We start from the raw sequence: 25,870 nt of genomic DNA on the forward strand, positions 1-25,870 counted from the left end.
ACAAAATCCTAAATTTACTGCTACTAAATGCCTTCTGTGAATACCAGAAGTAGTAAGTTTAGGATTTTGTCTTAAGTTAGTTCTGTGAATCGGGCCCTAAGGGTCTAAGGGCCATATTCTCAAGGAGCTATCGCCGAGTTACCGGCACTTAGGCGCAGCCAAAGTCGCGATAAATATACCGCCCCATTCACAAGCTGGTGCTAACAGCCGATACCACCAGTTTTCCTGTGATAGCATCCTGAAAAAAAATTGCCACAGATGACACCAGCAACTATCGCTAATGAGATGCAGAGTAGGCGTTCCCGAGCAAACCACGGACAACACCATTCCGCAACATTCACAACGCGACAGGCAGATCGGCGATAAGAACACAAAACATGTGATAAGGCGCATTAGCTGCAGGAAATTAACACCTGCTCCGACCTGGTGCAAAGCCAGACGACAACCTGCAGCATAAAGGGAGCCCAGCCCAGAGCCACACCTGAAGAACAACGGATGTCATGGAGCTACTCATCATGCAGCTCGGAGCCCCAACAGGGCCTCAACTCCCACTCCCAGGACCGCCACCCCCACTGCCACGCCCCCAGACCACCACAGAGACAGTGCAGACAAAGACAGCGGACCTTCAGGAAATGCACCAGCCTCACAGACTTAACACCAGAGTATGTCATTGCCCACTATAGGCTCAAAAGGACAACCATCCTCTGCATCCTGTACATCATTGCCCACAGGCTGATGGTACCAACACAGCGGACAACCAACATCCCTCCACAGACAAAGCTAATGGCTGTGCTGCACCTGTTGGCCACTGGGACATTCCAAACAAGGAGGAGTCTCACAGGCAGCCCTATCAAAGCTCCTCAAACTTGTCCTGGATGCCATCATCAGCTTGGTACCCCAGTACCTATACTTCCCCTACACTGCACAGGAACAGCTGGAGACCAAGCAAAGATTCTACGCCATAGCTGGGTTCCCGCACATGTTGGGGGCAATTGACTGCACACATGTCCTACTTGTGCCTCCTTCCGACACTGCACACAATTACCACAACAGAAAGCACACACATTCCTTCAATGTGCAGGCAATAGTGGACCACCGGGGACTCTTCACCAATGTCGTCGCCAACTACCCAGGCAGTGTGCATGACTCATACATCATCCAACAGTCCATCATCAACCGGCGCTTCGAGGATGGCACCTACGGAAATGGAGTGCTTGTTGGTAAGTACCAAATGATCACAAGACACACCTCCAATCCACAATCATGCAACTCACAACTCTGGCAATACACACGTTACAAACCCACATACAACATGCCAAACAACATGCCCACCCACCAAACCTGATAGCACAACTTACTGTGGCAACCTGGGCTAGCCATGTACCGCAGCCACCAACGGCATGGCACATCAGGCACACACCAGCGGAATGTGGAGGTAGGCGGCAACCAGGCATGTGCAAAGGAGGCGAGTGACCCATGAATGAGAATGCACACATTGCCAAGTGTGGCGTGGATGTGCTGGACAGACTACAGTATGCAGACCTCAGACATGTCCATGTCGACATGTAATGCTGGTATTGGTAGTGTTGTGGACAGTGGACGCAACCATGTCACCCCAGCCAGTGGGAAAGATCACAGAAATGTAGCTTGTTACATCCACCTGTAAGCGTGTGTGGGGTGAGCTTGCCCGGCGTAAGCCAGGCTAGCATAGGGGTGTGAATAAAAAGCATGTAGCCCTGGGCGTGGTTCTCTTCCGGAATGGCCAACGTGTCTGCCAGGGTGGCGCCTCTCACCCCGTCACGAGGCCAACGCCACCCATGCGCATCCAGGCCTCACTGCTCACCTGCCGGCACCGGCGTGTCTCCAAGAGTGCCCACCACATGCCTGGGCTAGCTCCATGCATGAGGCCCTCGACCTTGGCAGCCTCCTCAGACAATCCTGGCCTCCACGAGCAAGGCCCGCAGTACTCCTTCCCGGTGACGCACTTCACCGGCATACACAGCGGACAAGTAGGTTACACATTTGGAACTAAGTCTTGATTACACAATGGCAGAGTACATATTTAAGGCAGAGGTTTAATCCCTATACTCCCTTCAATATGGTGCCACCAACTCTGTGCATATTTACAAGCAGGCGATAAAAAATTATTGCCGCTTTTGCGGCCGTTTTCGGCCGAAAAGCAGCATTAATTTTATCGCTATATTAGCAAGGCCACGCTAACGCGTGACACCTTGCTTTAGCGTGGGGATTCTTTACGCCCAGCTTTGCATCTCTAATGAGATGCAAAGTGGGCGTTCCTGACCTAACATGACAGGAGAAATGTCGCTAAGCGACATTTCTCCTGTCATCAAGCCCCACGCTGTGAAGCATAGCGTCAGGAAAAGTAGCAATAACCCCTGTTATCACTACTTTCCTTACGCCTGCTTCAGGACTGACTTAGCCATGATATCCTATGGAGGGTGGATATCATGGCTAAGTTTGTGAGTCCCTATCAGCAAGCTAAAGCCACATTGCGTGAGATTATCACTGGGGTTCCAGTGATAATCTCACGTTAGGCAGTTAGCGTGAGGTTTTTTATCGCTGAGGAGATAAGCGTTGCTAATAGCACGCTATCTCAGCGATAAAAATCCACGTTACCCGGCGATAATTATCCTCTAGCTAAGAGCGCTGAGCAATAATTATCGCCGGGTGTTGCTGATATGCCCCCAAATATTATATATAGATATTTTTTTAATCATTTTATATGGATATAATATAATGTTTTTTTAGATGGAGTAGTAATTCTACTGAGATTTTATTTTGATTATCCCCCAACAATGCATCTGAAAATGATCATTCTTATAAACGTGCATTTCATTTGCCTTTAAATGAAGGACAAGTTTTCAAAATCAAAAGTGACTGTACTCCTGCCATTAGCCGGTCTTTGTGAACTATGTATCTCATACTCTGTATTTATTTCTGTAGTTTATGAGACAGAAGTATCTTTTGATTCGTATCTTTTGTTTCTTGTACGTGACTTTAGTAAAAGAGAGTGTTTTTGGCAGTGGCCTACATGCATTTCAGCAGACAATCATTTTGCTTTTTTACTGTAACCCTTTCCAAGAATTCCACTTATGCTACTTCCCTATTCACCGGTTTCTGGAAACATGCTAGCGGGTATGTATTTACTGACAATAAAATACCTCTCTGCTTAATTACAGCGTGAATGTGAAGTGGACCTTATTGTCAACACTTTGAATGCTGTTGCATATTTGGATTTTAATCTGACAGCAGGATGATTTGTACTAATGAAAACATCTGAACAGTAGTGTCTTATACGGTTTCTTTAAAGACGCCAGCAATGTTTAATCAGAAATGACTAAGAAAGTTTAAGAAAAGTTTCCACTCTTCTGCATAAGACACATGTCAAAAAGCTTGTTTTAGGGTATGCTTACACCTACTTTTGCTCAACTGCATGCCTTCAACTACCCACTATTGGCCCGGATCACAAAAGTAAACGTACACTTTTGTGTAAGTTTACTATGTTTGGGTATTCACTAAGGTAAACTTAGACCAAATGTCTAACTTTACTAGTAGTAACTTACCTTTGTGAATACTCATAAGAGTATAGAAGTTGAGATAAATGCAGTAAAGTGCTTCAAAGCAAGTAGTGCTAAAAAGGTTACTTTAGGCCGTGCTGGACTGGGGAAAAGTAAAAGTTAGGGCTGAACATGGTGGAGTGCCGGCCAGCTACATGACCCACACAGGCCCAATGAACAAAGTACCTTTCACAGTGAAGGCGATGAGTCTATTTCGAAGAAGGGTGCCAGAATTGAGAGGCGTTGAGAGATGCGCTGGATTCGTCAATCCAGAAACCTGCAATGGCGGCAATACGATGTCAGATGCGGTGTTCTCTGGAGGAAAAACGCTGGTTCCACGGTGATTCACCAATTTTACACACACAACTGGGTCAATGCTCCGGTTCTGCTAAACACAGACAGGATGTGCTTTGAAATCAATGTTGCAAGTATCTGTGCCAATTCCAAGGAGCCAGGCACAGTAGCAGGGGTAGGGACTCTATATCCTTGAGTGTCAAGCAAGAGGCGGCAAGAGAAACAAGCCCATTTAGATCACTTGGAGTGAAGGCAGAGTCCAGCTCTCCTTCAGCAGCAGAGAGCAGCAGGCAGCAGGGCAGCACACAGAAAAGCAGACCTTCCATATCAGCAGTCCAGTAGGGTCCTTTAAGCGTCACACCAGTTAAGTAGTGTGTGATTTTAGGGGTTCAGAGACCTAGTCCTTATATCCAAAAGAGCCGTTGATGTGGGGCTGACTTCAAAGCAGCTCTCTGAAGTGCACAAGTATCCCCTTCAACACAATCATGTTCGTCAGGCTCTCTGTCGGGGGTAATCCGTCTTTTGTGTGGGGATAGGACAATGCCTGCTCAAGTGAAATGTTAGTTCCTACCTTCCATCCAGCCCAGGCAAGGCCATCAGAATGCAGATGTATGAGATGGACACACCTATCCTTCCTGTGTTGTGGCTGTCTAATGGGAAATTCACAAAGTATAAAAGTATAGCACCAAGTGTAGCTGTCACCCACCCCAGATGTGTATTGGAGACAGACTGTCAGGCACACAGATCAGTAAGTGCACAAGAATGTCAGCTTTCGATAAGTGTCACTTTTAAAGCATTATTGTTAAATCCAACTTCACCTGTAAAGAGGATGTATCATTACCATTCCTGTTTTTTTTTTTTTGTTTTTTTTTAATAAATTTGTATTGGTCGCAAGACACAGGTAGAAAATATACATGACATATCATATTATCATCCCAAATCATACAATAGTTACAATAGCTACAGATGAGTGTAAACACTAAACACAGAAAAGATATCATAACAAACAAAACTTAAATATATGCTATTAACCCCACTGAAGGCTGGACCAAAGCCTGTCAAATTTAACCATCAAACGCAATACCCTTGCTATAGCAAGTGCCAATTCCATTTCATAAACCCCCCTCAATAGTAACCAAAATTCAGTGATATTAGGACTAGATTTTTCTATCCATACCCTAGCGATACTCAAACGGGCACATGCAATAAAAATTGACACCAAAGAATTTGAGACATTACCTGTGTCCGACAATGACCCTAGTAAGATTTCTTTCTCAGATAGTACTATATTTTTACCTATTATCTTACTCAGCTCCTGAGCAACCTTATGCCAGAAATCAGCACGCTTAGAGCATGTAACAAACATGTGACGTAGATCCACGGCAAATTCATTACAGTTAGGGCAATAGGACTTAAAAGAGTTATGCAAGGCGGCCCATTTAGAAATGACCTTTGGAGTATAGTACAGCATAAACAGGATACGATGTTGTTGCACTTTTAGGTTAATTGAAGTGACAGAGGAACTAATTCTAGCCAATGCTTCTGAAACCTCATCAGGAGTCACCTCAATATCAAACATACTATTCAATGTAACTATAACCTGTATAACATCATCGTCTGATACGTCTATAAAGCATCGATATGCTCTCCCTATGAGACCTCGCCCCCCATTTTTAAAAATTAGCCGAAGAACCTCTGTTGTAGGGGAGAGAGCCGACAGGCCTTCCCCCTGCATAAAGCATTCCTAATTTGTAGGTATTTAAAAAATGAGTTATGGGTTACCCCGAATTTCTCTGTCAAAGATTGGAAGGACTTAAAGCCGTATTCATCGTATAGATGCCCCAACAGTGTAATACCCTGTTGTTGCCAGCTTCGCCCAACTGAATCAGAAAAAATACCAGGGAACCTCGGATTACCCCATAGGCAGATAAATTCATGCCATTCCGGCAAATAATTTTTTTTGCATATGTCCTGCCAGATATGAAAAATATGCCGAATGATCTTAAATCGAACTCTCTTGTTGTAGTTCGGGTCTAGCATATGATGTAGTAAAAATCCCGTGTTTGAGCCATAAGCCAGCTGATACGCGAGCCAAGGTTTACCCGCATCAGGTCCCTTAAGTAAACACTGAATCCGACTAATAAAGGCAGCCCAGAAATAGGTTCGAAAATCCGGAAGTTTAAAACCACCTTGCTCAAAAGACAGCTTAATATATCTAAGAGCTCTTCTCGCTCTCCGATAACCCCAGATAAAGCTTCTGATAACACTATCCAATCGCTTAAAAAAAGTCGCCGGAATTTTTAATGGGATGGCGCGGAAGAAATAGAGAAATTTAAGAAGTATATTCATCTTAACTATATTACACCTCCCGATAATGGTCAGTGGTAGCCTATGCCACCTACGAAAGTCGATAGTAACCTTTTTCAACAGCGGTATATAATTTAATTCGAAGAGGTCATCAGTACGAGAACTGAGACACACACCTAAATACATAGCCGATGCTGTAATACCTAACGAAGATGGGGCTGCTATCGGTGTAAAATTAAGAATTGACTGTGTCTTATTTAAATTAAGTTTGTATCCAGAGAAAGACCCAAACCGTTGCGCCTCTTGGGTTATCACTACAATAGCTTCTGCTGGCCTTGTGGAAAAGACAGCGATGTCGTCTGCATAAGCAGTGACTTTTAGAGAGATACCATTAAAAAAAAAACGGTGAAATAAGCTTATTGTGAAGAAGGTGTCTAATAAAGGGCTCAATATACAACGCAAATAATAAAGGAGAAAGCGGGCAACCTTGCCGCGTACCCTGAAAAATACTAAAAGAAGTTGAAGCAAAACCGCTATACTTAATTACGGCGGTAGGTTTGCAATAAAGTTTCTGAACCGCCGAGACAAACCTCCGACCGAGACCAAAAGAAACCATTGTACACCACAAAGAACCCCAGGCCACCCGATCGAAGGCTTTCTCGGCGTCTAACATCAGCATACCAATTCGCTGATCCAAATGGTTGGCAATATCAAACGCGGCTATAGCAGTATTTATATGTGCAGCAGTATCCCTACCAGGAATGAAGCCATGCTGTTCCTCTGAAACTAACAAATGAATCAGAGGAGCTAAGCGGGATGCCAAAAGCTTTGAAAAAATATTGGCATCTGAATTAATAAGGGATATTGGTCTATATGAGCTCAAATTATCGGGTGGTTTCCTTTTTTTAGGAAAAACAATGATATTAGTTTTGTTCCACGAGGGAGGGGAGTCACCTCCATCAAGTATCTCATTAATCAGTTCAAGAAAGACTGGAGTCAAAACATCCCTGAATGTTTTATAAAACTCAAGTGGAATGGTATCTTCACCCACTGCTTTACCAGTGGGTAAGGCCCCCATTGCAAGATATCATTACCATTCCAAAGATATGAAACAGGAAGAAGCCACTCCTCTCTGATCAGGAATTACAGCTTAAAAGTGTATTAAGGAATTCCCAATGCTAACCTATCAGAGGGGTAGGCCTCACAGTGGTAAAAAAAATGAATTTGGGGGTTTGTCACTACCAGGATATGTAAAGATTAAACACAGACGTCCTACCTTTTACTTACATGGCTGCCTGAACTTAGTGTTACTTAGGGCCTACCTTAGGGGTGACATATAAAATAAAAGGGGAGTTTAAGGCTTGGCAAGTAGTTTTAAATGTGAAGTCAAAGTGCTAGTAAACTGCACACACAGGCACTGCAGTGGCAGGCCTGGTACAGATTTGAAAGGCTACTTATGTGGGTGATACAATTAGTGTGGCAGACCCACTAGTAGCATTTGGAGTAGAGGCCCTGGGCATATGGTATACCGCTTTACAAGGGACTTGTCACTGCATTAATTATGCCAATCAGGTAAACGCCAATGTCATCATGTTTGGGGGAGAAGCACATGCAGTTTAACAGTGGTTAGCAGTGGTAAAGTGCTCAGAGTCCTAATGCCAACAAAAGGAATCAGCAAAAACAGGAGGAACTAGCAAAACCGTCTGGGGGAGACCACACTAAGGATGCCAGGTCTAACTCATTGGTAATTGCATTTCCTGACAAAGTGATTTCTCTGTCATTAAATCTACTCTGGTGGTATGGAAGTAGGCTTTCCAGTGAAAAATGCCCTAGAAAACCTGTACACATTCCAAGGTTTACATGTTTGTGGTTAGTCATAAACTATTTTCATTAACATCCCACCCTGAAAATGGTTAGAGATTTGATTCTGTCAGGGGTGGGGAAAATCGTTTGTCAGATTGAGAAGTGAAAGGGAACATCACCGAAAATTTGTCAACTGGGAAAGTATTTTTCCTTAAGAAATAAAAAAGAAACTCATGATTATGCCAAGAAAGCTACAACTCTAACAAGTTTCAAGCAGCAACCTGAAAACGTTTTATGACTTCCTGAAGTGAGCAAATCCATGCACAATAGAAGGTCATAAAGCACCAAGGTCACATTCACTAATTTCTTTAACAATGTCGCCTGAGGGCCAAAATTCCCAAAGCTATTTGCTTTTGAGAGTTTAATTTACACTTGCAAATGACTCATATGTGTATGCGCACGGTACTCATTAAATGTACTTTGAATGTGTATACTTATTTACTCATGTGCATTGTTAATCTACTATTGTGTAATACTGTACACAAGTAAATCCAACATTAGGGGTGCGTAGTGAGCCTTCCATTGTGAGGCTTATCATGGAAAGTTTGGGAACACCAAAAGACATGTAAGGATTATCGATATTCACAAACTTTCTTCTACAAATTAGCATATTGGAAACTTTTGGACATTGACTTGTGTCAAGATTTGAAGCAAAACTCTTTGCAGTGTGGAAAGGGGAAAACAACCACAAATTTGGCGTGGTTGGAGAAGTGTTTATCTCTGGGAAAACATTCTGACATGGAGAAATTAAATATTAAAGCGTGCCATTGCCCCTATAATAAACCATTACCCATAAGTACAATTGTCCAATATGGACAGTATTGTGCATGGAGAAATGCCTCTTAAGACAGTTTTGCAGGTGGCTTCAGGTGCATGGCTAGAAACTTGTGACTGTCGCTGCGAGGGTCCCTTGGTGCTGATCAATCGGGTACTTGTGATCAGAATAGCAGGAAAGACACACTCAGCGGAAGAGTACAGGAAATCTGGAGGAATGTGCAATCTTCCATTGTGATAACAAAAGTATTTAGATTGACAGAGTAATTTAAGTTAAAAAAGGCTACAATAAAAGCAGATTACTATATGATGGTGAAGACGTTTGCGTAGATATTTAGCTTTAGTAAAAAATGTAAATGTTTTTTATAATCAATGAATTGGCATTTCCTGTAGTTTCCAGTTTTTCAGATTTTTTTTTAGAACAACGAACAACCTGTCGAGCTGTGACATCTGTGTAAGGAAATTTGTGGGCATATTAACAAGGCGGCGCTATAAAATTATCGCCGCTTTTGCGGCCGTTTTCGGCCGAAAAGCGGCGATCATTTTATCGCCTTATCAGCAAAGACACGCTATCGCGTGTTTTGCTGACTTAGCGCCTGTTTCCTGCACGCCTAACTTTGCATCGCTAATGTAATGAGATGCAAAGTAGGCGTGGCTGTGAAACCAACCAGGGAAAATATCGCAAAGGCAGCTTCGCGATATTAACAAGGAAGGGTAGCGATTATTTAAATCGCGTTAAGTATGCCGTAACGCAGGAATTTAACGTCTGTAAAATTCCTGACTAAGGCATACTTAACATGCGGGGTGGATTCTGTGGCTAAGACCACAGGCCCTATCATCTAGGATATCGCCGTTTTCCACCATGGAAAACGGCGATATCCACACTATCTCTGGAATTTTTATCGCCTTGGCGATGCGCGTTGTTGATAACGCGCTAACCGGGCGATAAATTCCAGAGATAGCTGGCGATAAATAAGCAAGCGCTAAGTGCACTTTGCAATATTTATTGCCGGCCCTTGTTAATATGCCCCGTAATTCTATACTATTTTAAGCGCCCATTATATTGCAATGTTTATCGCCTGAAACGGTCTGGTTATTACGTTCCAACTATTGGCTTCTATCTTAGAGCGCAGATGTTCTGGCAGGAGCATCTCCACTCGCTTGAGAAATTGTTCTCGAATTATAGGTCTGGACGGAACGAGATGTTTTCCTGTGTTTTTGTGTTATTTCTTCTGCCACATTTTTCCCTCTGTTGTCCATCATAAAGTAATTACATATTAAGCAGTCCTTTAACTGTACTAATATCTATAGGCTACATTTTGCCATTTCCCTTTGAAAAAGCAACTTGAATCCTAGCAAAACAAAATGTTCTTCAGATATCTTGTCATTCTCTATGCTTAGCAATTTGTATGTGGGGTCCAAAACGCTAATTGTTGTGCATGACAATCATATATACATAATTTAGACCAACTTAAGAATTTTTCTTGTTCGGTCACCAGAAACCTTAATGCAAGTAGTCACTACAGTCTTCGAAGAATTCAGATAAATGTTCAAGAGAATAGTTCAAGACAATTTTTCGGAATATCTCTTATATTTGTAATGTTCATCAAACTAAATCCTTAAGAAGCAGTGGGGCATACTATCAAGGGCAGGGTTAAAATTATTGCCGCATTAGCGGCAGAAAACTGCCGCTAAAGCGGCGATAATGGGCTTGATAATATGCCCGTGAGAATTCCAATAGAAGCCCATGTTCACACCAGAACATGGACTTCTATTGGAATTCACAAAGGCATATTATCAAGCCCATTATCGCCGCTTTAGCGGCAGTTTTCTGCCGCTAAACCGGCGATCACTTTAACGCCGTTTCTTGATAATATACCCCAATAAGTCTTGGTAAGGGAAATCCGAGACCAATATAGCAAGGTCCTGGCTGCAGTAACATTTCCCAGCATGTGGCATTGTGAGCCACGAACGAAGAAATACAGGAAATTGAAGATGGCTGTCATATCTCACCGCTATGTAAAAGTTTGTGATATGCTGGGAATCGTAGTTCGTTGTCAACATTCTGCTGAGGAGCAGGACCTCTGCTCAAAACATTCTCAGTCCAGACAGTGCTAGCACTCTGTGACGAATGATAACCTTTGCTTAGCTGAAAGGAACTTAGGGTCTCATTTACAAGAACTGGCGTAGTGCTGCCTTGGGTGAGTGACGAGTCAAAATGACTTATCGTTCGCTCCGTCATTATTAAATGCCATGAATGGCCCATATTTGCGGTATGGCACACAATGGTGTAAGGACCAGGCAGCATAAAAAAATGATGCTGCCACAGGTGTGATGTTGTAGAGGAAACTGATGCATTGGATACAAACTGACTTAAGGCTAGTGAGCGGCACACAACGTGACACCAACCATCATTGCATCACTTTTCTGTTAGTGAAGCGTCAATAAACATAGAAAAAATTATGCTTTTGAAAGAAAAACATTTGTAAACTTCACAAATGGCAGCCAGAGAGCAAGAAGACCAGAGCAGCAACCAAGACATCAACCCTAACAACCCCAGCACTAGCCAGGATGTCCAGACAGACTCCTAGAGGAAGAGGAAGAGAAAGTGCAGATTCAGCGAGGAGGAAAATGAAATCTTGATCACTGAGGTGACAGAACACCAGCCTCAGCTATTTGTCACCTCAAGTTGCCTAGAGGAAAGAAAGAAGCCATTTGGCAGTCTAGAGTGGCCAAGAACAACAGCGTTAGACAAGCCAAGAGGACCGTCACCGACTGCAAGAAGCTCTGGCATGACTATAAGTGCAGGACAAAGGAGAACCTAGCAAACATCCTGAAGGCAGCCATGCAATAGTAGGTTGAAACCCAGTGCCCCAGAAAGAGCTGGATGCCTTGGAGGAGAGGGTGGCATCTGTCATCCCAGAGGAGTTGGGCGCAGGAGTTCTAGGACAAGATAGTGCGGGTAATGAGTAACAACAAGACCTACAGGGTAAGTTGTGATAAGGGGGTGTGTGGGAAAAAAGGTTATTTTGTGCAGTGCAGCTCGCTAGGTCCCAGGGCTCCACTGCGCTATATGCAGGGTACGGGCAGGAATCTGGGTCAAGTTCCATTAAATATCGCATAAATGTAAGTTACACTGCCCAGTCACATGCAGCACAGCTCAGTTCGGCTCCCTCACGTTTATTCCTTCCATGTGTGAAGCATGGCACCAGTCCAGGTTCACCTTTGCATATTGGTACTTGTAGTGGAATGTATAACATGAGTCACCAGAACTACAAGTTCCACAATACTAAGCAATAAACTTTGGACTTCATTTACAAGTTCTTTTTGCATTTGTCACCCCAAGTGGGATGGGTATGCTAAGACGTGAGTCCCGTGCACTCCATGCCACTGAAATCAAGCTATTCTCGCTGAAGAGGGGTGAAAACCCTAAACTGGTCCTAGGATGCTTGTTTCCAGTCCAGGGAGGATCTGGCCTGGCAGTTCGGGCTGGACTGTTCCCATTGGGCACAGGGTCAAGACTGATTTGCATATGGCTGGGTCCAAACTGGAATGGCATGGTGAGCAAAAAAACGATGGATTTAGGCCCAGATCTCTCTACTGGGGTGAATGTCTGACATTGTTCTGCATTCTGTCCATCAATAGTTGTTTTTACATTTGTCACCCCGAGTGTGACGGGTATGCTCAGACGTGAGTCCCGTGCTCTCCATGCCACTGGAATAAAGCTATTCTGGCTGAAGAGGGGTGAAACCCCGAAACCGGTCCTAGGATGCTTGTTTCCAGTCCAGGGAGGACCTGGCCTGGCAGTTTGGGCTGGACTGTTCCCATTGGGCACAGGGTCAAGACTGATTTACATATGGCTGGGTCCAAACTGGAATGGCATGGTGAGCAAAAAAACTATGGATTTAGGCCCAGGTCTCTGTACTGGGGTGAATGTATGACATTGTTCTGCATTCTGTCCATCAATAGTTCTTTTTGCATTCATTTACAAGAGGCCGGTGCCGCCGGAGCGTCACTTTTTATGATGCTGTGGTGGCACAGGCCTCTCAATCACATCCATCCATAAGGTGAGGCAAAGCCACCCTGCATGGCTTTGCATGGCCTCATAGAAATGGAGTGAGGCAAGGAAGTGCAAATCACTGCTTTGCCATATACTACATCAAGGAGGCAATTCATGGGCACTGTGGTGGGTTTTCTCACACAACACCCATGGGTTTTGATATATTTCCAGATTTACAAGACTCTGTAAACCTGGGAATGGGGAGGCATAACCAGGATAAATAACTTTATTTCCCCTCGTTTTTCCTTTTCCTGTGTTTGCTGCATTCTACAACACACATATAAAGATAATAACACACCTGCTGCACAAAAACAATCCTGGCAACAATGCATACACCCTTGCACCAGGTTACAATGATGCCTGCATTGACGCTAGGCATCAGTTTGTGCACCACGACAGGCAGATATTACAGGAATGTGCTGTAATTCATTGATACTGTGCATTCATGACCTTTCCTTTTGACTCAGGGCTGCACTGTAAAGCAAAGTGACTTGCTGCACTGAGCTGCCCTGCATCCAAAACTTATAAATGAGGAATATAACTGCACATCATGCATGGACATATTAACCCTGCCCAACCAGACAGTTACAATGCAGGCCACCTTGCATCTTGATGCCGCTGTGTCTAACATGGGCCCATGCACACAGTGGAATGCACTGGAATTGTGAGAGGAGAAACTGCACACCTGAAAGGGGGGTCAGTTGTGGGGCATGTGAAGGATTAACACACAGGAACATGCAAAGAGTCACATGTATAGTATAGTAAACTGCATGATACTACATAGTACGCAGCAGTCCCGACGTGGGGGTGAGATCACACAGTTCCTCTGGTAGGGACCTGTCAAATTCCTGTCATTACCAAAACCATATTTGGTGTAGGGGTGAATGCAAGTGATACACATCAGAGGACCATGTATGTTGAAACAAAAGATAGTGTGTGGCCCTGATGGGCCCTTGGTAGTGTAGTGCATTGTAGGTGCTGGCTGAGCATGTCAAACTGCTACTGTGTCTGAATGGGGGGACATTGCATGGCAAGAATGTGAGAAAGGATATGTGTACTGCAAAGTAGCCCAACCAAGACACATGCTCTGCTATGTCTGACAGTCTCACACTTGTGTTGTTGCTGGGAAGGGATGTCAGAGAAAAGACCCTTGTGGAAGCACATCCTACATGTGATGTGGCACTGGGTGATAATGTAGCACATGGCAGGAGGAAGTCTGAAGGCAATTCAGACTATTTCTCACCATGCCTCATATGTCAAAGCTGGAGGATATGAAACAGAGTTCGGTCAAGGTATAGGATGAACTAGCTAGGTCACAGATGGTATGAGGCTGAGGTAGATGTGAACAGTTTGTGGCAAACCTGGGTAGATACAAGTCACCAATCCCAGCACAACTACCATGTGGGCAACAGCTCATACGATAGCCCTCAGAAACAGACAGCCACGTCAGTCCATTGGATATGGACATGCATATTGTTGGTGTTGTAGGCACATGAGAGTGTCAGTGTTAGAAATCTACTTAGTATGACTGGGTCCATCCCCTCAGAGTTGCTACACAGTGCCCACTGTCCACTAATATGGAGCCAAGTGTGTGTGCTATGAAATTATATGAGTAAACACAAATAGAAAACCCACATTAAGTACATGCTCTCACATATTTCTGCAGTGTAGCAAGGTTGGAAGCTGAGTAGAGGTGTGCAGGATATGTGTGAAAAACTGAACCCTTGGCCACATGAAGGCACAATGTGCAAGCAAGACAGCAAAACAAGGCAGAGTGCCGTGGTGTACAGTGAAAGGCAAACTGCAGGATCATATCTAATACATGAGCAAACCCACTTTACCTTCACAGGAGCTGTGGACTAAGTACTGGTCACAGGGAATGCAGGCACTCAGGGAACTAGGTGCAATGTGTGCAGTAGTGGTGTTAATACGTCAAAACACTATCAGTATAGGTATCATGAAAAAGAAAGCTAATCACCAAGGCAGAGGTGGACTGTACCTCATATCACATGTGCAGGAATGGCATGGCCAGCGAGCCGTGTAACTGTGTTGCAGCATGTGTCATGACATAACACTTCAGCCCTGTCACATAGTGGTCGTGTGAACAATGCAGAAATACTGCCATCTGAAAGGCTATTACTCTGCAACTTGGCCTCTAACCTATGAGGAACAGATGGACTAAGCATCAATATTGGCATGACGTGGAATTAGTAGGAAGTCGGAATATAAACCAGATTACTCATGTCACAATTTAACATAGATTAACAACAACATATATCTATTTCATTGTAGATGATGTACCAACAACTCCTGATCCGGTCCCTGTCCTGGATGAATTCCAACATTGTGCGGTAGGAGTGAAGTGGGATCTGGTAGATGCTGTGTGGGCAGGGATGGAGATCATGGAGAGCATCCTAGGTGCCTCAGCCCCAATAAGAACACAACGTTATGCCATAAGAGGCACCTACCCTGGGCTCCATGGCTTGGAACAGTGCCTGGCTGACAACGCTGGTGTCATAAGGCAGATGCATGAACAACTGCCCTACCGAAGTAACATCAGTGAGGTTGCGAGCCAGTTGGGGGCAATCCATAACAAACTGGAGTCCATGGAGCAGAAGAATGACTCCTAGATAGCAACAATGTGATTTTTACAACGCAATGTTGTCACTGTGCTGGCAAACCAGAAGGCCCTTCTTAGTGCTATGCTGCTTCACTTGTTGGCGCAGAGAAATTATATTGTATTGTATTGTAATTGCATTTGTATAGCACCTACTACCCCTGACGAGGCGTCAAAGCACTTTTCGGCGAGTAGCATGCTACTCCGCAACCCATAGAGGATTAGTGTTGAATTAGTATAGTGAAACATGCAAGTAAATTTTAAGTGGTGGATATGTAAGTCAGTTATTTGGATTCGGAAGGATAGCAGAAGGATAGAAGAGGAAAAGAGGTTTGTATTTATATAGCGCTTCTTACCCCTGATGGGGTGTTGAAGCGCTTTTTTTGGTGAGTAGCACGCTACTCCGGAAGCCCATAAAGGATTAGTGATGAATTAGTATGGTGAAAATATGAAAGTAATTTGATTGGTGAATATTAGTCAGTTATTTGGAGTGAGAAGGATTGCGGAGGGATAGAAGGGAAAGAAAGGTTTGCATTCATATAGCGCATGTTACCCCTGATGGGGTGTTGAAGCACTTTTCTAGCGAGTAGCAGGCTACTCCGGAACCCATAAAAGATTAGTGTTGAAAATTAGTATAGGGAAATATGAAGTAATTTGAGTGGTGGATATGTTAGTCAGTTATCTGGATTGAGAAGGGTTGGGGAGGGGTAAAAAAGGGAGAAAGGTTTGCATTTATATAGCGCTTGTAACCCTGATGAGGTGTTAAAATGCTTTGTTGGCGAGCAGCATGTTCCTCTGGAACCCGTAAAGGGTTAGTGGTGAATTAGTATAGTGGAATGTGGAATTAGAAAAGTGAACATGTTAGTCTGTTATTTTGATTGAAAAGAATAGTGGAGGGATAGAAGAGTGAAGGATTTCTTTTTTTAGGTCAAAGCAGTAGGAGGAGGCTTTTGGATGAGTAAAAAGGGTTTTTGGAGGGGAGGAGTCAGAGGGAAGAGTTTAGAAAGGTTTGTTGTGGGGGATCGGTATAGTAAAAGATGTGTCAGATGAGGAGGGGTGGAGTAGGAGAGAGTCAAGAAAGGGTTATTTTCGGGAACATAGTAGTGGTATGGGGTTTGGGACAAATGAGAGAGTGGGTGTAGAGGATGTAATGATAGATGTATAGGGTGAGAGATATGGTAGTGCATTGGAAAGAGTAGTAGAAAGAAGTTTGAGATGAGTCAGAAAGTTGGGCTAGAAGATATATTGAGAGAAGTATAGGCTGAGAAATAGGATAGTGCATTGGAAATGCTAAATTAAAAATAAGTGATAAATATATAGATCCACAAGTACATTGAGAGTGTATAGATGCATAAAGGAGGTAAGTATATGCAGATTAAAGATACTGATAGAGGTACAGGATGAGAAATAGGGTAGGGCATTGGATATGCTTTTTCAGGAGAAAAGTAACAGACACACAGATCCAAGTACATGGAGGTACATAGATGCACACTGGAAGCAAGTACATGTAGACGAAAAATATATTTTCTTTTTGTTTTTTTTGTTTGTATAACAACACAATTATTCTACATGTTTATACAAAGTAATACACAATTATAGGTACATATCTATAGTGAAATTAATGCTTATATACAGAGGGACATATACATAGGATGGGTATTAATGAATGGGAAAATGGGTAGCATTTCTGGCCCAGGTCCCGACCAGTCTCGAACAGGCTCAAACAGGCACTCACCCTTCTCCTCTCCACAGGCTCAAACAGGCACTCACCCTTGTCCTCTCCACCCTTAGCCTTGACGTCCGGGCTGAGACGCCCTAAGCCTTGGCCATTCATAGCCCTAGTAGTCAGGTGACCCCTTCAGCCAATGGGAACCCTACTCCTTACACTATCCAATCACAACACTGGCCCTAAAATCTAGAACCAATAGGAGACCAGGACCTTACAGCCAATCTCAGCCCTAGTCCAGGCGCCTAATCAGTTTAAAAAACCCTGATCTCTACGTCTAATAGAGGCCCTAGCACTACCAGTAGTCCCAACTCTAGTCCAAGCAACCAATGGCACAGGAAGCCCTAGTCCCTACTTCCAATAGAAAGCCTAACCCTACTCTTAGTCCCACACCTAGTCCAGCAACCAATAACACCAGAAGCCCTAGTTCCTACTTCCAATTAAAGGCCTAACCCTAGCCCTAGCCCCAACCCTAGTCCCAACCACCAATAACACAGGAAGCCCTAGTCCCTACTTCCAATAGAAATCCCAACTCTAGCCCTAGTCCCAACCCTACATTGATTGAATCACTGACCCAGAAACCAATCAGAAGCCTCAAATACCTAACCGATGAGGACACTGACCCTAATCCAATAGAAACATCAGAAACAATCACCAATCAGTGTACACATGTACCAAACAATATCAGACTATATAAGGTCTCAGCTACCTCTAACAAGGTTTGCTGGCCAGGGAGTTGGAAGCTGCTCCCCTATTCAGAAATCTCCTAGGAGTCAGACAGGCTCATTCCACACTTTGGTAAGCCCCTGACAAACTTGTCCTCCAGCAACACTATTTGTATAAGGCTTTACTCCCTCTCCTGGCCAAAAAACGAAGTGCACAGTTCCTATTAAACACAGTTTAAACAGCTTACAGCAGATTATTGCTGTCTCAGGAGGTAAAGGAGGGGGGGCTGGTTTAACTCACTTGTTAACACAAAAAGGTCGCTGGGGGTGCACTGCTTAACATACAGTTCTTAGCTCAGAGTAAAGGAGACATTTGGAGGGAAAAACTGATAGTCACAGGGAATGAGTGGGAAAAACTACAGAGTTTGGACTGCAAATCCCACAATCCAACAGGTTAAATGGAAGCAGTTACGGGCAGGAAAAACTACAAGTTTAAACACAAAAACATGGGATAAATTATGCAATCAATGGCAGGTTAAAACTACCATTTTAATCTGTAAAAAACACAGGCAAAGACAGGTAAAGAATTTATAAAATATATTTTCTTTTTGTTTTTTTTGTTTGTATAACAACACAATTATTCTACATGTTTATACAAAGTAATACACAATTATAGGTACATATCTATAGTGAAATTAATGCTTATATACAGAGGGACATATACATAGGATGGGTATTAATGAATGGGAAAATGGGTAGCATTTCTGGCCCAGGTCCCGACCAGTCTCGAACAGGCTCAAACAGGCACTCACCCTTCTCCTCTCCACAGGCTCAAACAGGCACTCACCCTTGTCCTCTCCACAGGCTCAAACAGGCACTCACCCTTGTCCTCTCCACCCTTAGCCTTGACGTCCGGGCTGAGACGCCCTAAGCCTTGGCCATTCATAGCCCTAGTAGTCAGGTGACCCCTTCAGCCAATGGGAACCCTACTCCTTACACTATCCAATCACAACACTGGCCCTAAAATCTAGAACCAATAGGAGACCAGGACCTTACAGCCAATCTCAGCCCTAGTCCAGGCGCCTAATCAGTTTAAAAAACCCTGATCTCTACGTCTAATAGAGGCCCTAGCACTACCAGTAGTCCCAACTCTAGTCCAAGCAACCAATGGCACAGGAAGCCCTAGTCCCTACTTCCAATAGAAAGCCTAACTCTACTCTTAGTCCCACACCTAGTCCAGCAACCAATAACACCAGAAGCCCTAGTTCCTACTTCCAATTAAAGGCCTAACCCTAGCCCTAGCCCCAACCCTAGTCCCAACCACCAATAACACAGGAAGCCCTAGTCCCTACTTCCAATAGAAATCCCAACTCTAGCCCTAGTCCCAACCCTACATTGATTGAATCACTGACCCAGAAACCAATCAGAAGCCTCAAATACCTAACCGATGAGGACACTGACCCTAATCCAATAGAAACATCAGAAACAATCACCAATCAGTGTACACATGTACCAAACAATATCAGACTATATAAGGTCTCAGCTACCTCTAACAAGGTTTGCTGGCCAGGGAGTTGGAAGCTGCTCCCCTATTCAGAAATCTCCTAGGAGTCAGACAGGCTCATTCCACACAAAAAGGTCGCTGGGGGTGCACTGCTTAACATACAGTTCTTAGCTCAGAGTAAAGGAGACATTTGGAGGGAAAAACTGATAGTCACAGGGAATGAGTGGGAAAAACTACAGAGTTTGGACTGCAAATCCCACAATCCAACAGGTTAAATGGAAGCAGTTACGGGCAGGAAAAACTACAAGTTTAAACACAAAAACATGGGATAAATTATGCAATCAATGGCAGGTTAAAACTACCATTTTAATCTGTAAAAAACACAGGCAAAGACAGGTAAAGAATTTAGAAAGAAAAAAATAAGGTGATGCAATCACAGGTAGGGAAAATCGTTTTTTAACTTTTTTTAGGAAAGACACAGCACTGCTCTGCCTCCTTACCACTTCCTGGACTCTGCTCACTGCAATCTGGGCACAGGTAGCTGCAGGGGACAGGGGATCCACATCTTCAGCCCAGTATGTGTGTGTGCCTCTGTCGCCACCGGCACCCACAATACCCATCTCACGGAAAGCCCCACACACATCAAAGGATGTGGACTTCCCCTCTTTCCACCAAAATCTGTTTGGTAGCATTTCTCTGTGCCACATGGCCAGTTTCCCAATTTACCTGTGCTTATGGCCATGCCAGTGTACTTTGCAATTGGTATCATCCTCCCTTTGCTTTCCCACCTGTTGATCTCACCCATTTGTGGACTGTCTATGTGGCCATTTTCCCTAATGGCAAATTGATCTGCCTCCTCACTGGAACACTCCTCTACTCCTCATGTCCCATAACATGGATCCCCCATGAACTCTGTCAGGAGAGCCAATGGCTCACAAACTATGTTGGGGTTGTTGCCCCATGGACTGCCACTTGTTCCTTGGTTCACATGTCAATAAAACCACATACCAGAACTTGTGTGTTATATTTCTGGTCATGATTGGCCTAAGTACACCATGGTGGATGTACTAATTCTAAAAACACCAACTAACATTTAAACAAAATTGTGTTTCATTGACCCATGGAAAAATGTGCACAGTCCATGTGAAATAGTTTATGTGATCCCTATGTGCATCTAAAATAGCAAGTAGTTTCCCACTGTAACATGCATGAAGTGCTACAATTAGAAATCAGTCAATGGCAGACTGAATGCAAATGTTGCCAAGGTGGAGGATACTTCCATGCATACTGGTCAGAAAACAATAGTGACGTGACAACAAAATGTTGCTAGGGAGAATGTGTGAGCAACCTTAACTTTTCCTACTCTACATATCTACCACAACATACAGATGAAACATCAACCACCACACCTCTTAATACACATCTGCACATGAGACAAACATGAACTACACCTATACACAAACTACCTATAAATTATAACCTAAACAAATATTTATATATTTAGTATTTTGTAAAGTTTGGTTAATAACAAATACTAAACATTAACACCCCACCCACTTAACAACTTGCCCACCTATATCCCCACCAAAAAACAGAGAAGTATTAAAAGCTATAAAAACCCTGGGCCCGATTCACAGAACTAACTTAAGACAAAATCCTAAACTTACTACCATTTTGGTATTCACAGAAGGCACTTACTCATTTTGGTATTCACAGAAGGCACTTACTCATTTCGGTATTCACAGAAGTTAGGAGTCCTAACTTTAGGACTCCTAAATGCCTTCTGTGAATACCGAAAGTCTTAAAATTAGGATTTTTCTCAGTTTAGTAGTAGTATAGTTAGGACTCCTAACTTTAGGACTACTAAATGCCTTCTGTGAATACCGAAAGTCTTAAAATTAGGATTTTTCTCAATTTAGTAGTCCTAAGTTTAGGACTCCTAACTTTAGGACTCCTAAATGCCTTCTGTGAATACCAAAAGCCTAAAAATTAGGATTTTTCTCAGTTTAGTAGTAGTATAGTTAGGACTCCTACCTTTAGGACTCCTAAATGCCTAGTTTAGACTTAGGACTACTAAATTGAGAAAAATCCTAATTTTAAGACTTTCGGTATTCACAGAAGGCATTTAGGAGTCCTAAAGTTAGGAGTCCTAACTATACTACTACTAAACTGAGAAATATCCTAATTTTAAGACTTTCGGTATTCACAGAAGGCATTTAGGAGTCCTAAAGTTAGGACTCCTAACTTCTGTGAATACCGAAATGAGTAAGTGCCTTCTGTGAATACCAAAATGAGTAAGTGCCTTCTGTGAATACCAAAATGGTAGTAAGTTTAGGATTTTGTCTTAAGTTAGTTCTGTGAATCGGGCCCGATATGTTTTTCCTTTTTTCCTTGCTATTTCCCTTGATGAATTTCGATAAGTCTGACCTGCTGAAATTTATCAGGGGAAAACTGAGAGGGTGTGATTATTAGTCGAAATTCTGATCCCTGGGTAAACAGGCCTGCACAGCAATGAGAATTTATCCCTGAACTCGTCATGAAATGTCATAATAGCTTTTGAATTTGTTGTTCAATCTTCCGAAGTGAAAACAGAGGAATTAGTGGCCTGGTGACTTGTGTAGTACAATTACAACCTACCAGGAAATTTTTAACACAAGAAGAAATAATTATATTGTTTTGTAGCACAATGATAAATACATTTGCAGGCTCTTCAGCAAAATCGACTCATTTCGAGTGATTTCTGTTCCGTTTTTTAACAATTCCAGAATTTACAAATTTGTTGTGCAAAAGATTTGCTCTTTAACCCGTTCGCTGCGGCGCAAATTCCGCCGCAGCGCTGGGGGGGTTTGGGGGGGTTGACGGCGCCGCTGTGCTCATGACGGAACCACGCCGTCATGAGTCACGGGTGAGCTGTGCTCATGACGGCGTGGTTCCGTCATGACTCCACCCACTGCGCTAATCGCCCGCACAGGCGGGGAATTAGCGCCGCGTGGGAGGAGCGGCCGCCAACAGCCGCAGCATGATGGAACCACTCCGTCATGAGCACAGCGCACCCGTGGCTCATGACGGAGTGGTTCCATCATGAGCGGGGAACGGGTTAAGAATTCTTCTGTTTTCAAAATAATTGTGTTCATTTTCAGAATAAGGCTGCAAATCTTGTGTAAGTGTGTAACATAACTGGTGCTCATGCCTCGTCGAGGCAGCAAACCCCTGTGCTGGCTTACAGTACTCAATTATTGTCAAGTCACCGGGTTTATCCCCGTTGTGCTCGCATTGTCATAGCAGCAATAGGCTGACGGACTGAGTCCCTGCTGGAGTGGAGACTGGTTTATGTGTCAATACACATATATGTGATGTTTGCTTTTAAAATATATGTAGGTAATATGTTATTCTCATTTTCTTACATATTGCATGGCACACAAATAACACACACACACACACACTACTGAATGAACACCCACAGGCACCACAAACACAACACCCACAGTCAACTGAGCAACATACATGTTTTTAAGGATCAATACAGATGTGTTCATTTTACCTTGATGAGTTGTAAAGTGTACACTAATGCATTACACATTAAAAAAATGCATGTAAGAGCAGTGTAAAAATACATGAGACTAAAACAATTATCAATACACACTATTCATAGTAAGGCAATTTTAAAATAATCCTACCTTAGATCCAGGCGACAACGGAGTTGATTAGCCTTGTTGTCATGTAGTATCAGCAAAAGGACGACCTGGGCAATAGGGTTCAAGACAAAAATGGAAGTGAATACAGAAAAGTAAGATTCTACCTCATTTCCTTTGATTCCACAAACTCAAAGGAGGTAGTATCCTTGACTGGGGGTGAGTGTCTGAAAAGTTTCAGCACTCCATCCATCATTTCCTTGTGTTTGCATTGTTCAGCCTAAGTTGACAGGGTATGACCAAATGTGGGTCCCTTGCTCACTTTGCCACTGGGATCAAGCAAGCCTGGCTGATGAGGGGTGTTACCCTGAAACCGGTCCTAGGATGCTTGTTTCTGGTTAAGGAAAGACCTTGCTTGACAGTTTGGGCTGGACTGTTCCCATGAGGCACAGGGTCTAGACTGATTTGCGTATATCTGGGTCTGAACTGAGGTGGCAAAGTGAGCTAAAGAAGGATGATGGATTCAACCCAGATCTGCGACTGGGGGTGGGTGTCTGAAAAGTTTCAGCACTCCGTCCATCATCTCCTTGTGTTTGTTTGTTCATCCTAAACTAGCAGGGTATGCCCAGGCATGGGTCGCTTGCTCACCCTGTCACTGGATTCAAGCTAGCCTGGCTGATGAGGGATGTTACCCCATAACTGGTCCCAGGATGCTTGTTTCTGGTTCAGGGAAGACCTGGCTTGGCAGTTCGGGCTGGACTGTTCCCATGAGGCACAGGGTCAAGAATGATTTGCATATATCTGAGTCTGAATTGAGGTGGCAAAGTGAGCTAAAGAACGGTGAAGGATTAAACCCAAATCTGTGACTGGGGGTGAGTGTCTGAAATTTTCAGTGCTCCGTCCATCATCTCCTTGTGTTTGCATAAGTATCCTTGCCACAAAAGGTATACCCAAGCACTCGTCAAGTATCAGTTAGCATAAATGCAAAACCATTTACGGCAACCACAAGCGCATATTACCTATTAACAATACCACTACCCACAACAAGTAAAAAGTATCCTTGCCACAGTTTCCACGACGAAAAGGCACATCGTGATTGGTCATGGTAATCTTGGCTGGACTCCTGCTGACTGCAGCTTCTGCCTATGGTGCTGTCAATGCGGGTGAAAATTCCTGGCGGAGTTGGTGACACTTGCACGGTCTTTCATCGATGGACTCTAACATCTAAATAGAGAGGGCAGACCACCAAGTAAGTGGGCGGTGAAATCATCAATAAAGTGAGAGCGGAACCATATCGACTAATACATAAATCAGACCTTAATGTCCTATTGGAATAGCCAAAACACTAGCATTAAGCACATCTTGAAAACCTGGTTATTTATCTGTTCCATATTTATGCCTTGAATGTGATGCTTCTACCTTATAATTTCAATCTGCACTATGCTCTTATCTTTGCAGTCTTTCTTGTGTGCTGTGACAATGTTTCACACAGATTGGAATACCCAGACTTTCCTGCTTGTTGCATTACTAGGCACTTCAATTTCTAGAAATAAAACTCTACGCTTTGGGAGACCTTCTTTTCCCAAGATCCCACATAGTTGTAAGTGGGAAAATCGATATAGGATTTTAGGTTTTATAATTTCAATGTGAGGGTTGATCATTGGTCCATAGCTTGAACCATACCATTCGCGGCCAAAGTCACTGCATGACCGTCAATGCACAACTAACCAAATTCATCGAAGAACACTCCATCATTGACCCCTCCCAATCCAGATTCCGCAGCAACCACAGCACCGAAACCGCTCTACTCACCACCGCAGACAATATTCCCACCCTCCTCGACCAAGGACACACCGCGTACTTGATCCTAAGCGACCTCTCTGCAGCGTTCGACACCGTCTCTAACCGCACACTCACTGCCAGACTACATGCCTCTGGCACACAAGGAACCGCCCTCGACTGGATCCACTCGTTCCTCACCGGCAGAACACAAAGAATCAGACTACCACCTTTCCTCTAGGAACCCCTGGAAATCAACTGCGGAGTGCCCCAAGGATCATCGCTCAGCCCCACCCTCTTCAACATCTACATGGCCCCCCTCCCCGCCATCGTCAGACAGCATAGCCTCAGCATAGTATCCTACGCCGATGACACCCAGCTCCTCCTCTCCCTCACCAAGGACCCAATCACCACCAGACTCAACATCCAGGAAGTAATGAAGGACGTCGCATTCTGGATTAGCAGAAACTGCCTGAAGCTCAACTCGAAGAAGACAGAAGTCCTCATCCTTGGCCCCTCCCCCTCAGCATGGGACAACACCTGGTGGCCTATGGCCCTCGGCAGTCCGCCCACACCCTCGAACCACACCCAAAACCTCAGCATCGTAATCAACTCCTCCCTCTCCATGACCTGACAGGTCAACGCCGTCACCTCCAGCTGTTTCAACACCCTCCAAATCCTCCGAAAGACTTTCAAGTGGATCCCCCGAATCAAGGAAGGCCATGACCCACGCACTCATAACCAGCAGACTCAATGCCGGGATCAACAAGCCTCTGCTCCGCAAGCTCCAGACCATACAGAACATCGCAGCCAGACTCGTCCTCAACATTCCTCAACATGAACGCACCACCCAACACCTATGGAACCTCCACTGGCTCTCTGTTGAGAAGAAAATAACTTTCAAGATACTCGCCCACGCCTACAAATGCCTCCACAACACCGGACCCCAATACCTCAACAAGAGAGTCTCCTTCCATGTACCCAAGAGAAACCTCCGATCCGCCGACCTCGCGCTCGCCGAAACCCCGCACAGCAGCAGAGCCAGAACAGGTGGAACAACCTTCTCCTACT

The sequence above is a fragment of the Triturus cristatus genome, chromosome 5_1, assembly GCF_964204655.1.
Source record: "Triturus cristatus chromosome 5_1, aTriCri1.1, whole genome shotgun sequence".
Classification (NCBI taxonomy): Eukaryota; Metazoa; Chordata; class Amphibia; order Caudata; family Salamandridae; genus Triturus; species Triturus cristatus.